General features: G+C 51.2%; 1 protein-coding gene and 1 non-coding gene across 2 annotated transcripts in view; both read right to left on the minus strand.

Annotated features, from left to right (window-relative positions):
* LOC149427682 (fructose-bisphosphate aldolase A) overlaps positions 1-14,899 on the minus strand; it is a 41,310-nt gene that overhangs the window by 16,544 nt on the left and 9,867 nt on the right. The gene's annotated exons all lie outside the window — the stretch shown is intronic.
* TRNAG-UCC (transfer RNA glycine (anticodon UCC)) lies at positions 3,363-3,434 on the minus strand. The gene has a single exon. It is a non-coding gene; the product is annotated as a tRNA-Gly (tRNA).

The raw sequence follows: 14,899 nt of genomic DNA on the forward strand, positions 1-14,899 counted from the left end.
ACCTCCCTACACCTCTCTCCATCCCAACCTACCTCCCTACACCTCTCTCCATCCCAACCTACCTCCCTACACCTCTCTCCATCCTCACCTACCTCACCGGTCTTCTCTCCATCCTCACCTACCTCACCGGTCTTCTCTCCATCCTCACCTACCTCACCGGTCTTCTCTCCATCCTCACCTACCTCCCCGGTCTTCTCTCCATCCTCACCTACCTCCCCGGTCTTCTCTCCATCCCCACCTACCTCCCCGGTCTTCTCTCCATCCCCACCTACCTCCCCGGTCTTCTCTCCATCCCCACCTACCTCCCCGGTCTTCTCTCCATCCCCACCTACCTCCCCGGTCTTCTCTCCATCCTCACCTACCTCCCCGGTCTTCTCTCCATCCTCACCTACCTCCCCGGTCTTCTCTCCATCCTCACCTACCTCCCCAGTCTTCTCTCCATCCTCACCTACCTCCCCAGTCTTCTCTCCATCCTCACCTACCTCCCCAGTCTTCTCTCCATCCTCACCTACCTCCCCAGTCTTCTCTCCATCCTCACCTACCTCCCCAGTCTTCTCTCCATCTTCACCTACCTCCCCAGTCTTCTCTCCATCCTCACCTACCTCCCCAGTCTTCTCTCCATCCTCACCTACCTCCCCAGTCTTCTCTCCATCCTCACCTACCTCCCCAGTCTTCTCTCCATCCTCACCTACCTCCCCAGTCTTCTCTCCATCCTCACCTACCTCCCCAGTCTTCTCTCCATCCTCACCTACCTCCCCAGTCTTCTCTCCATCCTCACCTACCTCCCCAGTCTTCTCTCCATCCTCACCTACCTCCCCAGTCTTCTCTCCATCCTCACCTACCTCCCCAGTCTTCTCTCCATCCTCACCTACCTCCCCAGTCTTCTCTCCATCCTCACCTACCTCCCCAGTCTTCTCTCCATCCTCACCTACCTCCCCAGTCTTCTCTCCATCCTCACCTACCTCCCAAGTCTTCTCTCCATCCTCACCTACCTCCCCAATCTTCTCTCCATCCTCACCTACCTCCCCAGTCTTCTCTCCATCCTCACCTACCTCCCCAGTCTTCTCTCCATCCTCACCTACCTCCCCAGTCTTCTCTCCATCCTCACCTACCTCCCCAGTCTTCTCTCTATCCTCACCTACCTCCCCAGTCTTCTCTCCATCCTCACCTACCTCCCCAGTCTTCTCTCCATCCTCACCTACCTCCCCAGTCTTCTCTCCATCCTCACCTACCTCCCCAGTCTTCTCTCCATCCTCACCTACCTCCCCAGTCTTCTCTTCATCCTCACCTACCTTCCCAATCTTCTCTCCATCATCACCTACCTCCCTAGTCTTCTCTCCATCCTCACCTACCTCCCTAGTCTTCTCTCCATCCTCACCTACCTCCATAGTCTTCTCTCCATCCTCACCTACCTCCCTAGTCTTCTGTTCCTTACCTTACCTACCTCTCACTCCATCATCACCCACCTACCTATTCTTTTCTCCATCAACACCTACCTCCCATCTTCACCTATCCACCCCACACCTTTCCAACTCCCTGCTGCTCACCTACCTCCCTACTTCTCTCTCCATCCCAACCTACCTCCTTAGTCTTCTCTCCATCAATCTCCCACCTCCTTAGTCTTCTCTCCATCCATTTCCCTACACCTACCTCCACCTCCCCAACTCCTTTCTCCATCCCCACATACCTCCCTACTCTTTTCTCACCACTTACATCAGTTCCCTTCCCATCACCTCCTTACCCCTCCTCCTCTGATGTCCTCCTAGTCTTCACCAGGTCCCAGTCCTAGCACTGCAGACTCCTATCACGTTCTCCATTCTCCAGTGACGTCACTGCCCTCCATGCTGGGGGATCCCCTGACCTCATCCTGTCTAATATTCTATAAAAGGGCAATGTGTGATGGATATCCTCCTCTTCTCTCTGTCTTTAGAGGCAATGATCCTGTCTCCCCTCATACCAGTACCCCAAATCCTCCCCTCCCCCATCCAGAACCCCCATTTGTCTCTATACCAGTACCCCAATTCCTCCCCCCACCCCATACAGAACTCCCATTCCTCTCCATAGCAGAACCTCCATTCTGCTGCATACCAGTACCCCAATTCCTTCCCAATCCAGAACCCCCATTCCTCTCCATACCAATACCCCCATTCCTCCCCTCCCCCATCTAGAACCCCCATTCCTCTCCATACCAGTACCCCAATTCCTTCCCAATCCAGAACCCCCGTTCCTCTCCATACCAATACCCCCATTCCTCCCCTCCCCCATCTAGAACCCCCATTCCTCTCCATACCAGTACCCCAATTCCTTCCCAATCCAGAACCCCCATTCCTCTCCATACCAATACCCCCATTCCTCCCCTCCCCCATCTAGAACCTCCATTCCTCTCCATACCAGTACCCCAATTCCTCCCCCCACCCCATACAGAACTCCCATTCCTCTCCATAGCAGTACCCCAATTCCTCCCCCATCCAAAACCCCCATTCCTTCCATCCCATCATCCAGTACCCCCACTCCTCCCCCCATCCAGTACCCCCATTCCTCCCCAAATACCAGCACCCCCATTCTTTCCCTCTCCCCATCCAGTACCTTAATTTCTCCCCTCCCCCACCCATCACCCCTTAGCTCTCACCTCCTCCCTGGTCTCCTCTGAACTGATCTCAGTCTTCTCATTCACAACGTCATGTAGCCAGGAAGAGGGGCGGGGCCAGCATTTAAAGGGACCTCTCACATCCAGCAGCACAGGGCTCCTTTCTCCCTCCACCTCAAGGTCATCCAGGGTTGCTGGAGCCCACCATAGGCCAGGCATGGCTCTGACATTTGTATACTGCACCATGGAGGGGATATCATTCAATATCATTTGTGACCTATGACTCTGGATCTATAGGGGGATTCCTCTGTGGGGGGTCACCCATCTGCTGTGATCAGATCTGTGTCCCCCAGTCATGTCATATATGTGTGATGGGCTCTGGGTGTCACCTTCATGAAGGTCACCTACAAGAGGACCCCCCATGTCCCCCAGCAAGGACGTGACAGCAGGCACACAGCCCCTGTGATGTCACATATACAGTCATCTCTGCCAGCCACACACCCCCATCTCCTTCCTGTGCACAGTCATCCCAGGCTGCAGAGCATCACATTTCCTGCAGAGCATCACACCCCCTCCCCCCACCATCCCCAGCTTTCTAAAGAACTCTCTGCTGATGACAACGTACACAGCAATACTCAGGAACATGGGGGGGGGGGGTAATAATATCATAAAATGTGCCAGAAGATTTCATTTTGTTGCTAAAAATAAAAAAAAATAACAAAATAAAAAGATAAAAGTGAAAATTTAATGAAGTTAAACATCTAAAAAGCTTTCTTGCGTTGGCCGGGAATCGAACCCGGGTCAACTGCTTGGAAGGCAGCTATGCTCACCACTATACCACCAACGCCGGATACAGGGAGCTGGGAGAGGGAAGCTTTCCAATGATACATTGTATATAGAATGTAATACACTTTACAGGTTGTAGATTGATTCATAGACTATACATGTTACATTGTTGTACATTGTCACAGGGCTTGGAAGGCAGCTATGCTCACCACTATACCACCAACGCCGGATACAGGGAGCTGGGAGAGGGAAACCTTCCAATGATACATTGTATATAGAATGTAATACACATTACAGGTTGTAGATTGATTCATAGACTATACATGTTACATTGTTGTACATTGTCACAGGGCTTGTTTCCATGTGCATTGCAATCTTATGCAGGCCATACATGGTTCGAATTCTAAACGATTTTTCGTCCAAAAATTGGAAACGTCGTTCGCTTGGTAATCTGATGGCGCCATCATTGATTTCGAAAATCGGCCGACCGAGTCATAAAGTTCACCCCATATAACAGGCGAAACTTCTGTTCCTTCCAGGTCACGGCTCATGGCGCATATTCTTTTCGGAAAAACAATTGTACGATTTGACCGTCATTGACTCGAAAATCGGTCATTTTTCACAAATTTTCCAACATGCCTGATCACCGAAAAGGGGGGGAACCACGAAAATCGTCCGGTGCCATTGACCCGCTAACAGAGTGAAAATCGTCCGGTGCCATTGACCCCACTAACAGATCGAAAATCGTCCGGTGCCATTGACCCCACTAACAGATCGAAAATCGTCCGGTGCCATTGACCCCACTAACAGAGCGAAAATCGTCCGGTGCCATTGACCCCACTAACAGAGCGAAAATCGTCCGGTGCCATTGACCCCACTAACAGATCGAAAATCGTCCGGTGCCATTGACCCCACTAACAGATCGAAAATCGTCCGGTGCCATTGACCCCACTAACAGAGCGAAAATCGTCCGGTGCCATTGACCCCACTAACAGAGCGAAAATCGTCCGGTGCCATTGACTCACTAACAGAGCGAAAATCGTCCGGTGCCATTGACCCCACTAACAGAGCGAAAATGGTCCGGTGCCATTGACCCCACTAACAGAGAGAAAATCGTCCGGTGTCATTGACCCCACTAACAGAGCGAAAATCGTCCGGTGCCATTGACCCGCTAACAGAGCGAAAATCGTCCGGTGCCATTGACCCCACTAACAGATCGAAAATCGTCCGGTGCCATTGACCCACTAACAGAGCGAAAATCGTCCGGTGCCATTGACCCCACTAACAGAGCGAAAATCGTCCGGTGCCATTGACTCACTAACAGAGCGAAAATCGTCCGGTGCCATTGACCCCACTAACAGAGCAAAAATCGTCCGGTGCCATTGACCCCACTAACAGAGCGAAAATCGTCCAGTGCCATTGACCCCACTAACACATTGAAAATCGTCCGGTGCCATTGACCCCACTAACAGAGCGAAAATCGTCCGGTGCCATTGACCCCACTAACAGAGCGAAAATCGTCCGGTGCCATTGACCCCACTAACAGAGCGAAAATTGTCCGGTGCCATTGACCCCACTAACAGATCGAAAATCGTCCGGTGTCATTGACCCCACTAACAGAGCGAAAATCGTCCAGTGCCATTGACCCCACTAACAGAGCGAAAATCGTCCGGTGCCATTGACTCCACCAACAGAGCGAAAATCGTCCGGTGCCATTGACCCCACCAACAGAGCGAAAATCGTCCGGTGCCATTGACCCACTAACAGAGCAAAAATCGTCCGGTGCCATTGACCCCACTAACAGAGCGAAAATTGTCCGGTGCCATTGACCCCACCAACAGAGCGAAAATCGTCTGGTGCCATTGACCCACTAACAGAGCAAAAATCGTCCGGTGCCATTGACCCCACTAACACATTGAAAATCGTCCGGTGCCATTGACCCACTAACAGAGCGAAAATCGTCCAGTGCCATTGACCCCACTAACACATTGAAAATCGTCCGGTGCCATTGACCCCACTAACAGAGCGAAAATCGTCCGGTGCCATTGACCCCACTAACAGAGCGAAAATTGTCCAGTGCCATTGGCCCACTAACAGATCGAAAATCGTCCGGTGCCATTGACCCCACTAACAGAGCGAAAATCGTCCGGTGCCATTGACCCCACTAACAGATCGAAAATTGTCCGGTGCCATTGACCCACTAACAGATCGAAAATCGTCCGGTGCCATTGACCCCACTAACAGAGCGAAAATCGTCCGATGCCATTGACCCCACTAACAGAGCGAAAATCGTCCGGTGCCATTGACCCCACTAACAGAGCGAAAATTGTCCGGTGCCATTGACCCCACTAACAGAGCGAAAATCGTCCGGTGACATTGACCCCACTAACAGAGCGAAAATCGTCCGGTGCCATTGACCCCACTAACAGATCAAAATCGTCCGGTGCCATTGACCCCACTAACAGAGCGAAAATCGTCCGGTACCATTGACCGCACTAACAGAGCGAAAATCGTCCGGTGCCATTGACCCCACTAACAGAGTGAAAATTGTCCGGTGCCATTGACCCCACTAACAGAGCAAAAATCGTCCGGTGCCATTGACCCGCTAACAGAGCGAAAATCGTCCGGTGCCATTGACCCGCTAACAGAGCGAAAATCGTCCGGTGCCATTGACCCCACTAACAGAGCAAAAATCGTCCGGTACCATTGACCCCACTAACAGAGCGAAAATCGTCCGGTGCCATTGACCCCACTAACAGATCGAAAATCGTCCGGTACCATTGACCCCACTAACAGATCGAAAATCGTCCGGTACCATTGACCCCACTAAAAGTGGGGTCCACTAACAGAGCGAAAATCGTCCGGTGCCATTGACCCCACTAACAGATCGAAAATCGTCCGGTACCATTGACCCCACTAACAGAGCGAAAATCGTCCGATGCCATTGACCCCACTAACAGATCGAAAATCGTCCGGTACCATTGACCCCACTAACAGAGCGAAAATTGTCCAGTGCCATTGACCCCACCAACAGAGCGAAAATTGTCCGGTACCATTGACCCACTAACAGAGCGAAAATCGTCTGGTGCCATTGACCCCACCAACAGAGCGAAAATCGTCCGGTACCATTGACCCACTAACAGAGCGAAAATCGTCTGGTGCCATTGACCCCACTAACAGAGCGAAGATTGTCCAGTGCCATTGACCTGCTAACAGAGCGAAAATCGGCCGGTGCCATGGACCCCACTAACAGAGCGAAAATCGTCCGGTACCATTGACCCCACTAACAGAGCGAAAATCGTCTGGTGCCATTGACCCCACCAACAGAGCGAAAATCGTCCGGTACCATTGACCCACTAACAGAGCGAAAATCGTCTGGTGCCATTGACCCCACTAACAGAGCGGCGATTGTCCAGTGCCATTGACCCCACTAACAGAGCGAAAATCGTCTGGTGCCATTGACCCGCTAACAGATCGAAAATCGCCCGGTGCCATTGACCCCACTAACAGAGCGAAAATCGTCCGGTGCCATTGACCCGCTAACAGATCGAAAATCGTCCGGTGCCATTGACCCCACTAACAGAGCGAAAATCGTCTGGTGCCATTGACCCCACTAACAGAGTGAAAATCGTCCGGTGCCATTGAGCCCACCAACAGAGCGAAAATCGTCCGGTTCCATTGACCCACTAACAGAGCGAAAATCGTCTGGTGCCATTGACCCACTAACAGAGCGAAAATCGGCTGGTGCCATTGACCCACTAACAGAGCGAAAATCGGCTGGTGCCATTGACCCCACTAACAGAGCGAAAATCGTCCGGTGCAATTGACCCGCTAACAGAGCAAAAATCGTCCGGTGCCATTGACCCCACTAACAGAGCGAAAATCGTCCGGTGCCATTGACCCCACTAACAGAGCGAAAATCGTCCCGTGCCATTGACCCCACTAACAGAGCGAAAATCGTCCAGTGCCATTGACCCCACTAACAGAGCGAAAATCGTCCGGTGTCATTGACCCCACTAACAGAGCGAAAATCATCCGACTGTTCTTAGGTCCAGGGGCGGACTGACCATTTGGAAACTCGGGCACTGCCCGAGGGCCCGGGGTCAGTAGGGGGCCCCATGAGATGCCCCTGGTACCTTTTTCATAGGCTTTTTTGAGTTTGGGCAAGGACACAGGGGCCCCATGATCCCCTATTGCCCAGGGGCCCCATGAGTTGTCAGTCCGCCCCTGCTTAGGTCTGATTTTCGGACAAACATTCGGTCGATTTTCAACCCATGTATGGCCGGCCTTAGGCACCAAAGATGACCATTAACACTCCTATTGCGTTCAGATGCGTCATTGACATGTTTTGAATGCGGTTTTGATGCGTTTGCGTTGAGTTACATTATATAATATATTGTAAAAGAATAATAATTCCAAACATGCTCTCTGTGTTGGTTTTCTTTTTTAAGGCTAGTGGTGGGAGTGGTAAAATTCGGCTGTGATTTTACCTCCGCCCTCCCAACCGCTACCCGCTTTAGCTGCAAAGGGAGCAGCCAGGGGGGTGTACATGCCACGGCAGGAATGCATTGCTTCATGGTAGAAATGAAACCCCCCCGGTGTAGCAGCCGCCACATGCAACCTATTCAAGTAAGTGGAGACACATTGCAAGCGACCTACAGGCGTGTTGTGTCGCTCTTGTGGGCCAATCAAGGGGCAAGCCGCAAGGAGGCGATACCCTGCCTACTCACCCTCTTTAATATTGATTGGACCCTGGGCAAACATTTACTTACCCCCCCCCCCATGCAGTTTTACTCTCCACCTGCTCTGAGACATACAATAAATAGTAGCTAGACTCAAAATCAGTTTTGATCAGATCAGGAAGGGGTTGCGATTGGTTGCCACACATCATTACCACTCACTGATTGGCTGCCAGAAGTTATTCACATCATTACAGTTCACTAATTGGATGCCAGAGGTTACAGCACATCATTACCACTCACTGATTGGCTACCGTAGGTTACAGCACATCCTTAGCACTCACTAATTGGTTGATAGAGGCTACTGCACATCCTTACTGCTCACTGATTGGCTGCAAGAGGTTACAACACATCCTTACTGCTCATTGATTGACTGCCAGAGGTTACAGCACATCATTACAGCTTGCTAATTGGCTGCCAGAGGTTACAGCATGTCCTTAGCACTCACTGATTGGTTGCTAGAGGTTACAGCACATCTTTACTGCTCACGGATTGGCTGCCAAAGGTTACAACACATCATTACAGCTCACTAATTGGCTGCCAGAGGCTACAGCACATCCTTAGCACTCACTGATTGCTAGAGGTTACTGCACATCCTTACTGCTCACTGATTAGCTGCCAGAGGTTAGTGCGCATCATTATCACTCACTGATTGGCTTCCAGAGGTTAGTGCGTATCATTATCACTCACTGATTGGTTGCTAGAGGTTACTGCACATCCTTACAACTCACTGATTGGCTGCCAGAGGTAACAGCACGTTATTACAGCTCACTAATTGGCTGCCAAAGGTTACTGCACATCCTCACTGATTGGTTAGTAGAGATTACATTTCCTGCCCCTCCCTCAACCCATCCCACTTCCCCGGCAAACAGTTGCAGCAATCTCCTCCCACAGCCTCCACATACCACGGACCAATGACAACCCATCCGTGACATCACGTCGCCATGTTTTGCAGTATCTCCAGAGAAAGAGTATCATGAGAAGAGGGGCGTGCCCCTGGAGGGAGCTGCCAGTATAGGCAGTAATAGTGTGGGGTGGGTGTGGTTAGAAGGGCAGAGGGAGTGATGCAACGTGCTGTGGTGCCCTGGAAACGTGCTGCACGTGGCTCAGCGCCCTCCATCGGTGGCACCCTCCGTAATGTGGCACCCCCGCCCCCCAGTTTCAGGCCTGCTGGTAGATCCACCACTGGCGCAGGCTCAAGGGGTAGCTGGTTTGGGCCCCATTGCAATGACTGGGCCCAGGGCAGCTGCCCCTTTTGCCCTGTGTTAAAGATGGTTCTGGTCAAATACTCTCTGAAGAGGAATTCAAATCCAGATCACTGTTTAGCACATGTGAATGAGCCCTTAGGGCTTGTTTAGACGTGCTTTGAGACGCTTATTAGCGCGCCTTTGTGCTTTGTTCCTAATGCTTAATTCAGGCGTGTTCAAGCTTGAGTGTTGTTGTTTTAGCCAACGACAAGCTGGTTACTAGAAAGAGAGGCAACAATATGTGTAAAAAACGCATGGTGTGTGCATTATAAGGCATTTTCAGGTTCTCCAGTTGATGTTTATCGGGTTCAACAAGCGACTGAGCCTGAAAAAAGCCCCTCTACTCTTTTGTGCTTTGAGTGACGAGCTCCAAGCGGTATGACCAGGGGCGGACTGACAACTCATGGGGCCCCCGGGCAATAGGGGATCATGGGGCCCCTGTGTCCTTGCCCAAACTCAAAAAAGCCTATGAAAAAGGTACCAGGGGGCATCTCATGGGGCCCCCTACCGACCCCGGGCCCTTGGGCAGTGCCTGAGATTCCAAATGGTCAGTTCGCCCCTGGGTATGATGCTCCAGTGTGAAGGGGCGCCATAGAATACAATGGGAATCCTCACGTCACTTCTAGAAAAGCTGTTGGTGTTGGGTAGTCAGTTGTTGCTGGGAGGGATCTACTTGCCCTCCCGAGGATTCCCCCCCCCCCCTCCCCACTTCCTTACCAGGCCATTTTTTGGGATATGGCGCGTCATTACTTTAACTGACAATTGCGCGGTCATGCAATGCTGCACCCAAATGAAATTTACGTCTTTTTTTTCCCTCAAATAGAGCTTTCTTTCGGTGGTATTTGCTCACCTGTGTGGTTTTTTCTTTTTGCGCTATAAACAAAAAAAGACCGACAATTTTGAGAAAAAAAATCTTTTTGACTTTTTGCTATTCAACATATTCAGCAAAAAAATTTTAAAATCAAATTTCGTCATAAATTTCGGACAAAATGTATTCTGCTCTTTGCTAAAAAAAATCCCAATCTGTGTAAATTAATTGGTTTACGTGAAAGTTATAGCGTCTACAAATGGCGGTATATATACTGGGATTTTTTTTTTTATACTAGTAATGACGGCGATCAGCGACTTACAGCGGGACTGCGGCTGGCATTCTGACACTGGGGGGGAACTGACTTGGTGTCACTGACATCCCCAGTGACACCAATACAGTGATCAATGCTAATAAAAAGCACTGACACTGTACTCATGGCACTGGGCAGGAAGGGGTTAACATCCGAGGCGATCAAAGGATTAACTGTGTGCTGTGTGTGTTTTACTATGTAGCACGCTGCTTTGTATGGCTCTGTTATGCAGAGCCATACAAATCAGTGTGCTGGAGCTGACAGGGGAGAGATCTGTATTGTTGATATACAGACCTCTCCCCCTCTCAGTGATACTCGGTGATCGCCCTGTGCCGGCGGGGAATCACCGGCTGGGACCCGGTGATCGACAGCTGAAGCCGCCAATGGCGGTGCAGGTAGGGCACATGCGCCCCATATATATATATATATATATGTGTGTGATTTTGGGCAGCCCTGCCCCCCTATAGCAGTATTTTTGCTATAGGGCTGCAGGCAAACAGTTAAGTAAGGTGGGCCTATTGATGCTGACTGCAGGAAGATCTGTTGTGGCTGTGAGGTCTATTGTTGCTGGGGGGATCTATTGTTGCATGTGGTCCACTGTTGCTTGGGGTGTCTATTGTTACTGGCTGCACAAGATCTATTTTATTGCTTTTCTTGTCATCATTAACACATTCCATACAAATGACTTAGCACCACAAAATGATACTTGGTTCTGTATTCTCCAAAAGGGTGGTACTGGGAGGTAGGTAGGGGGGTAGGAACCAAGGAACAGTGCTTGGGGGTGGGTAGGGGGCAGAGACAATGGGTGACAGAAAAAAAGGGAGGTTCTGTACTTATTCTCTGAGAAATAAAGCCCTGGCACAGCCAGGGGCGGACTGACAACTCATGGGGCCCCTGGGCAATAGGGGATCATGGGGCTCCTGTGTCCTTGCCCAAACTCAAAAAAGTCTATGAAAAAGGTACCAGGGGCATCTCATGGGGCCCCCTACTGACCCCGGGCCCTCGGGCAGTGCCCGAATTTCCAAATGGTCAGTCCGCCCCTGGGCACAGCGTATGTACAAAGGTGCGTGGGGTGAGGCTGCCATGCTCTGCAATGTGTTGTTACAGCAAATCGCAGCGCTTGCATTTTCCCTTCTATTTGATATCTGCTTGTTGGTTGCTCTTTGCACTGATTGGCCCTCAAGGGCCAGAATCGGTCAGCCCTGATGTTAGTGATATAGGGTGACAGAAGCCATAAACAACCCTCAAGGGCCACCTACGGGGTCAGCAGGTGTGGACGGATAAGGTACAGAGAGTCCCCATCCTTGTCTGTAGGTCACACGGGTCACACGGGGGTCCATGTTTAAGCAGCTGTCGGGTGACAGTAACTGAGCCTCGGGACGCCGCGCCTGAAATAGCCGCGACCTTTACCGAGAGCAGCTGCTGGGGCCAGCCGGTGTGTCGGAGAGCGCGGGCCAGAAAATAGTTACTGCAGACCAAACTTCTGGCCTTGTACCAGCAACGAAATGTCACATCCATGCAGTATACTTCATCTACAGTGTATCAAAATCCAACAATTAAATGTAATGTGCTGCCGCTTACCAGTCCTTAGATGTGGTGGCTGCGTTCGTTTTCTGTTGTTTTCAGGATGTTTTACTTTTATTTTCACCTGGAGATCCTGACATTAACACACTTCCTGTCCTAGGGTGACAACGCTCAGTCTACTGTTTCTATGTAGGGGCAGTGTTGTCACCCTAGGGCAGGACTTCACATGGTACTCCCATCTTCTGTTCTCCATAGGAGGCATGTTTTGTAGTTCAGATAGCTGGGAAAGCTGATAACATTGTTTGATATTCAGAGCACAGGAGGTTACAAGGACACTGGAATTCTGGCAGGATAAACAGATGGTTTCTGTACATAAATATAAATGCTTGAAAAAAAAAAACTAGTGTAGTCACCACATCTAAGGACTGAAAAGCTGCAATAAATAATATTTTTTGTTGTTGGATTTAGCTACATTTTTTTTAAAAGTGTTACTTATCCCGGGATCAAACAGCCTTTTTACACAATGCAGAGGATCCTTAGGTCCCACAGCAAGCATGCTTTCTTGCATCTACAGACTGAATTTAATGTTGCATTTTACAGCAGGCAGGCTATTATCGCAGAAGGAACATGCAATGTCTCTTCTGCAATGAAAATCAGTACGGCAGTGGCATTGCGGATTCAGTACAGCAGTGGTGGTGCGGATTCGGTACGGCAGTGGCGGTGCGGATTCAGTACGGCAGTGGCGGTGCGGATTCAGTACGACAGTGGCATTGCGGATTCAGTACGGCAGTGGTGGTGCGGATTCGGTACGGCAGTGGCATTGCGGATTCAGTACGGCAGTGGTGGTGCGGATTCAGTACGGCAGTGGCGGTGCGGATTCAGTACGGCAGTGGCATTGCGGATTCAGTACGGCAGTGGTGGTGCGGATTCGGTACGGCAGTGGCATTGCGGATTCGGTACGGCAGTGGCATTGCGGATTCAGTACGGCAGTGGTGGTGCGGATTCGGTACGGCAGTGGCGGTGCGGATTCGGTACTGCAGTGGCATTGCGGATTCAGTACGGCAGTGGTGGTGCGGATTCGGTACGGCAGTGGCGGTGCGGATTCGGTACGGCAGTGGCATTGCGGATTCAGTACGGCAGTGGCGGTGCAGATTCAGTGCGGCAGTGGCGGTGCGGATTCGGTACGGCAGTGGCGGTGCGGATTCAGTACGGCAGTGGCGGTGCGGATTCGGTACGGCAGTGGCGGTGCAGATTCAGTACGGCAGTGGCGGTGCGGATTCGGTACGACAGTGGCATTGCGGATTCCGTACGGCAGTGGCAGTGCGGATTCAGTACGGCAGTGGCGGTGCGGATTCAGTACGGCAGTGGTGGTGCGGATTCAGTACGGCAGTGGCGGTGCGGATTCGGTACGGCAGTGGCGGTGCGGATTCGGTACGGCAGTGGCAGTGCGGATTCGGTACGGCAGTGGCGGTGCGGATTCGGTACGGCAGTGGCGGTGCGGATTCAGTACGGCAGTGGCGGTGCGGATTCAGTGCGGTTTTAAAAAAAGTGACGTCCTAAGTAGAGTGCCTTTAGTTCTGCTTGAGCCCGGGTTCACACTCATGCGGTGCGGTCTATGGCATGTGATTCGCACAGGAACCGCACCACATTCCCTGCCAATCACATGCGATTTGTGTGCGGTGCGATCGGAGCCGTACCTTTGTGGATCTAATCGCACCGCACCCGCACCAAAAAGGTGCAGCACCCTTTTTTGGGTCCGCACTAGAATCGGATCAGACGGGTATGCACACCTATGAGATCCGATTCTGCACATCGCACCGCGTTTTGCGGACCGCTTTCTGAGTGTTGTTAACATACACACCCGCAGCGGTTTGCATGAACGGGGTGCGATTCTGATGCGGTGCGGAATTCGCACAGAAAACGCTGCAAATTCTGCACCGCATCAGTGTGAACCCGGGCTGAATCACACAGGAATGCGCACTGCATTCTGTGCGATTCCTGCAAGTTCCCATTCGGTGGAAATTTGCAGCTCAATTATTTGAATGGGCTGCAAACTGTACCAGACTGCACAAAAAAAAGTAGCGCATGTGCCACTTTTAAAAAACGTGCTGCGGTACCATGTGATTAAGCCCCCAGTCACATCAAAACCGATTTTGAAATCATGCGATTTACAGTGAAGTCGCACGATTTCAAAGTCGGGGGACCCGCTGATTTCAGTTGTGATTTCCAAGACATCTGACACAAATGGCTATGCAAATCGCAACAAAAGTATTGCATGCAGGGGCGGACTGACCATTCGAGCACTCGGGCACTCCCCAAGGGCCCGGGGTCAGAAGGGGGCCCCATAAAATGCCCCTGGTACCTTTTATAGGGTTTTTTGGGTGTGTTGTGAGTGTGGGCAAGGACACAGGGGCCCCATGATCCCCAATTGCCCGGGGGCCCCATGAGTTGTCAGTCCGCCCCTGATTGCATGTACTACTTTAGAAATCAGTATGGCTCCGCCCAAGTCAGAACCGCGCTGATATGTGTCGGATGTCTTGCAAATCGCACCTGAAATCGGCATGTCACCCGACTTTGAAATCGTGCGACTTCACTGTAAGTCGCTCGATTTCAAAGTCGGTTTTGATGTGACCGGGGTGTAAGGGTGATATTGGTAACTTTGAGTTATGCATGCCATAGAGGGGTCGTTTATTGGCCGAATTTTCGTCCGCACGAAAAATCGGCCGATAATCACGCCGTTAGTGGGGCCAGCCCGGCAGCCGTTTTTCGCGGATCTCATTTATTTTTATCGGTCATGCTGGGAAATCGGCGAAAAACAGCCGTTTTTCGTGGACATGGGTGGCATCATCGGCAACGACCGATTTTTCGTTTATCAGCCGAAAATTCGGCCCATCT

The sequence above is a fragment of the Staurois parvus genome, unplaced genomic scaffold (assembly GCF_062004578.1).
Source record: "Staurois parvus isolate SC_StPar_1 unplaced genomic scaffold, SC_StPar_1.0 ptg003583l, whole genome shotgun sequence".
Lineage (NCBI taxonomy): Eukaryota > Metazoa > Chordata > Amphibia > Anura > Ranidae > Staurois > Staurois parvus.